Source organism: Miscanthus floridulus, chromosome 9 (genome assembly GCF_019320115.1).
Source record: "Miscanthus floridulus cultivar M001 chromosome 9, ASM1932011v1, whole genome shotgun sequence".
Lineage (NCBI taxonomy): Eukaryota > Viridiplantae > Streptophyta > Magnoliopsida > Poales > Poaceae > Miscanthus > Miscanthus floridulus.
Window position 1 is genome coordinate 29,769,419 of NC_089588.1, and position 6,514 is coordinate 29,775,932.

General features: G+C 51.8%; 1 pseudogene; it reads right to left on the bottom strand.

The window, feature by feature from the left end:
- Positions 1 to 5,342: 5,342 nt before the first annotated feature.
- Positions 5,343 to 6,514, bottom strand: LOC136481636 (senescence-specific cysteine protease SAG39-like; annotated as a pseudogene).

Below are 6,514 nucleotides of genomic sequence, written 5' to 3' on the forward strand. Positions count from 1 at the left end.
GGAGGCACCGCATGTTGCAAGAAGGTGCCCAGGGGACGACGTCACCCGGCAACTCCACGCCTGCCAACATTCTGGGTACGCCTGCGCAAAGCAAAAGCAAAAGCCGAAGCCACAGCAGGATGCAGGCGAATCCTGCTTTTGTGACTAGACTGTTCCCAGGCGGGAGAAGGACCTGCCGGAGCCTTCCACGACGGCTGAACTAGGGGCCCCGCTCCCATTCGAATTAGGCCACATGCTAAACGACGGCCAATGCACTGGAGTCGAGTCGGCCTCGGATCCAATGATCCTCGAGGCAGGACTCCTCAGTGACCCCACAACGCCAACAGTCATACAAGTCGACAACCCAGCGAGCGCCGAAGAGGCAGGCACCGCTGAAGTGACCAACCCTCACGCCTGTCCCTACGGACAACGCAAGTGGTGACCATGTGGCGGCCAATGTGGATGCAACATGTGAGCCCCTAGGCCACACGGACAACTGCCGAGACCGGGACGCCTGTCACCCCGCCGACCGCCACACCGCCGGCGGTTTCGTCATCGGCAACACAACCCATGTTAACATCAAACGATACCTGCTCCGGACGCCACCGCCACAAACATGTGCACCACGGCGAGCGAAGCCACCCCGTCGCCGAATGAAGCGGCTCGACGGCTAGCATGCTTCGCTGATGAGGTGATACAAAACACCAGATCACCACTGCTTAACACTCCGCCAGCCCAGCAAGCCCCGACGAAAAAGAGGGCCATGCCGTTACATAGCAGCCGGATCGCCTCGCAGCAGCTGGCGCACGTCCCAACATCCAAGCGTGGGGAAGTGCTTCTCATGAGGAAAATGGGGATTCTGCAGAACACGGCGCCACCATCATCAGGGGCCAAGCGGGCCTATGATGCTAGGGAACCTCACAACTTCACAAGTAGCTGCCCTGGACGAACTATTCCTAGCAACAAAAACACGAGCTGGTCGAGTAGTCCAGCACTGTGCTTGTAGGCTGCTACTCCGTCACTCCGTCACTGTGCGGGTAAGGCAGCAACTGCAGGACGACGAGTCAGGTTGGTGGTTCACAGCAGTATATGGGCCTCAAGCGGATTCAGAAAAGGCCATTTTCTTGGAGGAGTTGGAAGCCATCCGGGACGCCTGCCATGGGCCATGGGCGGTGACCGGTGACTTCAATCTGATTCTGAATGAGGCGGACAAGAACAACCAACGTATTGACAGGGCCAACTTAAGGAGGTTCAGAAGAACAGTGGCAGAGCTCCAATTGCAGGACCTCCACCTTCATGGGAGATGCTTCACGTGGAGCAACGAGCGTGACTCACCGACGCTCGTCCGCCTCGGCCGAGTCCTGGTATCCGTAGACTGGGACGAGTTGTTCCCCAGTTCGCACCTGCGCGGCCTCGGCTCCGATGCCTCGAACCACTGTCTGCTCCTGCTGCACACCTGCCTGGGAGCTATGTCAAAGGCATGTTTCCACTTCGAAATCTTCTGGCCAAAATTCGATGACTACCTGGACACGGTATCCACAGCATGGACGTGGCCGGCACATCCTTGCGCCATTACGCGGCTCGACATTATGTTACGCAAGTTGGTGCGCGAGTTGCAAAGATGGTCGGCCACCAAGATTGGAGGGATCAGGGAGCAGCTGCTCATGGCTAGAGAGCTTGTACTCCAGCTAGACAGAGCACAAGAAACTAGACAGCTGCCTGAGCACGTGGGCAAACTACGCAGGAGAATGAAAATGCGATGCCTCGGCCTTTCCTCATTGGAACGGACCATGGCAAGGCAAAGGTCTCGTGTCAGGCAGCTAAGCGAGGGGGATGCAAACACAGCCTACTTCCACCTGATTGCAAGGGGCAGGAAGCGGAGAAATTACATTCCAGCGCTCACGGTCGACGGTCATGTCGTCACTGAGCATGAAGGCATGGAGAGCGCCCTGCACACACACTTCTCCGGAGTCTTCGGGACGGCGCCGGGAAGGGCCATTACTCTAAATCTTCAGGCTCTTGGGATCCAACAACTTGACCTCGCCGAGCAAGAAGTAGAGTTAACCAGCGACGAAGTCTGGAACGCAATCAAAGAACTCCCTGCTGACAGAGCGCCCGGCCTGGACTGATTCACCGGGACTTTCTACAAGGACAGCGTGGCCGCTGATCCAGTAAGATGTGATGGACGCTGTACACACATTCGCGCATGCTGACAGTCGGGCCATAGGAAAGATTGAACAACGCCATAATCGTCCTACTGCCAAAGAAAGTTGGTGCAAGCTGTCCGGCAGACTTTAGACCGATCACTATGATACACAGCTTTGCCAAGCTAATCTCTAAGGTACTGGCACTGCGGTTAGCACCAAGGTCCAATGAACTGGTAGCCAAAAACCAGAATGCGTTCATTCAAAGCCCAACAATACAAGACAACTTCAAGTACATTCAATCGGCTGCCGCAATGATTAGAAAGAAGAAAGTTCCAATGCTGCTGCTCAAGCTTGACATATCCAAGGCATTTGACATGCTCTCATGGCCGTTTCTGTTGAAGGTACTACAAGCTAGAGGATTTGGGCAAAATTGGCGTCGGTGGATCTCAGTCCTACTCAGCACAGCGTTGTCCAAAATCATGCTCAATGGCCACCAAGGACCGGCAATCCGACACAGGAGGGGAGTGCGGCAAGGTGACTCTCTGTCACCTATGTTGTTCATCATTGCCATGGATGTGCTCCATAGATTGTTCCTCAAGGCAGCAAGGGACGGCATGCTGAGGAAAATGGATCCAGCGTCAGTCAAATACCAATGCAATTTCTATGCAGATGATGTGATGCTCTTCATTCGGCCAACAGTGCAAGAGGCAAGGGCGGTCAAGGAAATACTCCGCATCTTCAGTGAAGCATCTGGATTGAAAACCAATTTGGCAAAATGCTCAATTATACCAATTTACGGTGTGGAGGACACCATACAGGAACTGACCGACATCCTAGGATGCCAGGTCCAGCCGTTCCCAATCCGGTATCTGGGCTTACCCCTAAGCACCAAGAAGATTCCCAAGGCTCACCTGCAATCCATGGTTGAATCAGTCGCAAGTAAACTGCCGCCCTGTCAAGGATCCCTGATGGCGCGAAGTGGACGCCTTGTTTGGGTTAAATCGGTGCTTAGAGCCATACCAATTTACGCCATGACAGCAGACAGCCTACCGCCTTGGGCGCGCAAGGAGATCGACGCAATCTGCCGTAAATTCTTCTGGGCAGGAAGAGATGAATCCATCCATGCCAAGTGCATGGTCGCTTGGGAGGCTATGTGTAGACCGTCGCAACTGGGTGGGGAGGGGGGGGGGTTGGGAGTCTCTGACCTTAGACTCGCCGGCTACAAACAAGATGGCTGTGGCTACAGAATACGGACCAAGATCGAGCTTGGAGCCAACTACCAATCAAAGTTGACACGAAAGTGCATAGGTTCTTCAGAGCATCCACGCTAACGGTGGTCGGCGATGGAAGGTCCACCCTATTTTGGGATGATAACTGGATCGATGGTCAGTCAGCACAAGATATCGCTCCTGCCCTATCTCAGTTCGTGCCTGCCAGAACGCGCCGACAGCAGATGGTTAGACAGGGATTGACTGACCGACAATGGGTACGCGCCATCGCTGGTGGACTTTCAGTTCCAGCGATCGCCGACTACCTATCGCTCTAGGAACTCATGGAGGCCATCCAACTCTCTGATCAACCCGACAGAACAATCTAGCGCTGGACACCGAGTGGCTTTTACACGACCAAGTCTGCATACAACATGTTGCACATAGGCGCCATAAAATTCCATGGGCACAGACTCATTTGGAAGACCTGGGCACCGCTCAGAGTAAAGATCTTCCTATGGCTAGCCTTCCGACGCAGACACTAGACTGGGGATCGCCGTTTGCGCCATGGACTAGACGCAAGGGAGCAATGCTATCTCTGTGACCAAGCTCGGGAATCGATTGACCATATCGTCGCATCCTGTCCATATACTAGGGAGGTCTGGACAATCATCCTCCATGCCTTCGGTCGACTGCTCCTGCCAGCAACTCAATCTATCAGCTCCTGGTGGCGACGGCTGCGCGCAGACTAGAATGGTGTACAACGTTCCGGTATTGACTCCCTCTTTGCGCTAGTATCATGGGAAGTATGGAAACAACGGAATGCGCGCTGCTTAAGAGCGGCAGCCGTCGCACCTGTCGACCTCATTTCGGCCATCAGAGCAGAAGCGGGTCGCTGGGCAAAAGCCAAAGCTTCAGGACTTTCTAGCTTGGCGACACCGGGAGCAGGATAGAACACGGCGACAAACCGCGTCCGCAGATAGTTCTTAACGCCTATGTAATCCCCTTTAAGCTTTTGTTGCCGGGCCGGCGTAGGCCATTTGTTATTTAGACCCTCTTTCTTCTTAATACAAATGATACACAATACTCTTGCGTATTCGAGAAAAAAAAAACTTTTCTCTTAGGGGCTATTTGGATCCCTTCATTTTAGAGTAATTGGAATCTACTTAATTGATTACACTATTTGGCTTTAAATTTAATTTTCCACAATTTTCTTAAGCTCACAAGTACAGCTTATCTCAAGTTATTAGGGTGGGAGATAAAAATTGGTTCTATAGATCATCCTGCTATATTTCTACTCTACAACTTATACCATGCTCTTCAACTCGCTTCTCTATAGTAGAAGTGCAACATATAAATATCTTCATTGTATGGCTAACAATATTATACAAATATATTTCATATACAACCATATTAACATAATTAATCTGTGTCTAAATTATAATTGTTAGAATGAATTCAATTCCAAAGATTCGGGACTTAATGAAAAATATGCTCTAGCACGACCAAGAAAAAACAACAACAATAGGCATGCATCCGTCTGTCATGCCAAAAAGAATGGAAGTCATATTTTATCAAATACAGAGAGATGATTAGGCAGATGTCAAAGCATTTAGACTTATATATATGTCATGTTCTCATAAAGTGAAATTGAAAAACATGCATTCATATTACAGAAACAACAATAATAATGTTACACATGTGTATAGAGTATATGGACTACTGAAATTGAAAATATGCCAAATAAATTATATAATATTCAGAGCGCTGAATGACAATTCTGTTTTGGCTATGTATATTGATTCTTGAGTGCAGACTGCAGAGGCCGGATTAATTGTGATTCCTTTATGTAAAACTTATGACAATTCTACTTATAAGATTTATATTTACCCACGCTAAGATATCTATTTTGTGTGCATGCTTTATCAGTCTTTTTTATTATAGATAGATGCATGCCATAATGTATGTATATATATAGATTGTGTGTTCATTATTTCCCCTAGTTCATTCATGCAACGGGATGGGAGGCGTCCTTGGCGACACCACAGGCGCCGGCACCCCTCTGGAGCCTTAGGTACCCTTCCTCTCCCCGTGTCTTCCCCCACTGGTTCTTGAGCAGCCAGTACTGGGTGCCATCCTCCGCCGTACCGTACCCAACCGCCGTCACCGCATGGTTCAAGTTGGTGCCGCAGCTGTCCGCGGTCATGACGCCGCCTCTGTAGAACTGGAAGTTACTGGCGTCGACGGCCACGGACACGGGCTGGCCGGCAACAGCCACGGCGAGCGCGTCCTCGTCGTCTCTGGGCACCTGCTGGAAGCTGCTGATGGCGACCGCCAGCTGGACGTTCCGGCACATGCCCTGCGTGGCGATGTACGGGTAGGCGGCCTCGGTGGCGATGCCGCCGTTGCTGCCGATGACGTACTGGAAGGCGTACTCCATGGTGCCGCCGCCGCAGCCGTTGTTCCCGTTGTTGGTGGAGCAGTCCAGCAGTTGCTGCTCTGACAGCGACACCAGCTCGCCGGTCTTGATCTGGTGCATGCCCTTGATGGCCGCCACCGCCGAGAACGCCCAGCAACAACCTATGACATGAGTAATGCAGTATGTTTCACATGTGTTCAGAACAGTTTATACTAGTTAGTAATTATGTACATACGACAGTTGACAGACATGTGTGTACAATTTCCTTATTTTGTGCTTCCCGCATTGCTCTTGGTTCTTGACATCGGTGACAGCACCTTTCTTCCTCCAGTCAACCGCCTGCTGGTCCTCTGACAGAGTAACATTCTCGTACTTAAAACCGGGCATCTTCTTGCCCGTGGCCGGCACGGGCTTGAACCCTGTGTACCTCGCCATGAACTCGTCGTGAGTCATGTCGGCGAACCGGTTGATGGCCAGGTGATACTTCTTGCCGCTTGCGGCGGCATTGGACGTGTCAACAAAGGCGGCATTCGCCTTGAATACTTGAACCGACGTGCCTTCTCCGCCTCGTCCCGATAGGTGCGGCCGTGCGCCGCCATCCACTTCTCGTGCCTCTCCGTCATAGCCTCCTCCTCGCCATAACCGCTGCTGGACAGATCCCTGGCAGCGACTGCACTGCTGATGCAGTTGGCAATGGCTAGGACTGCGAGAAACGTTAGTGCCGCCGTGATCAGAGGCTTGTTGGCAATGTAGGACGCCAT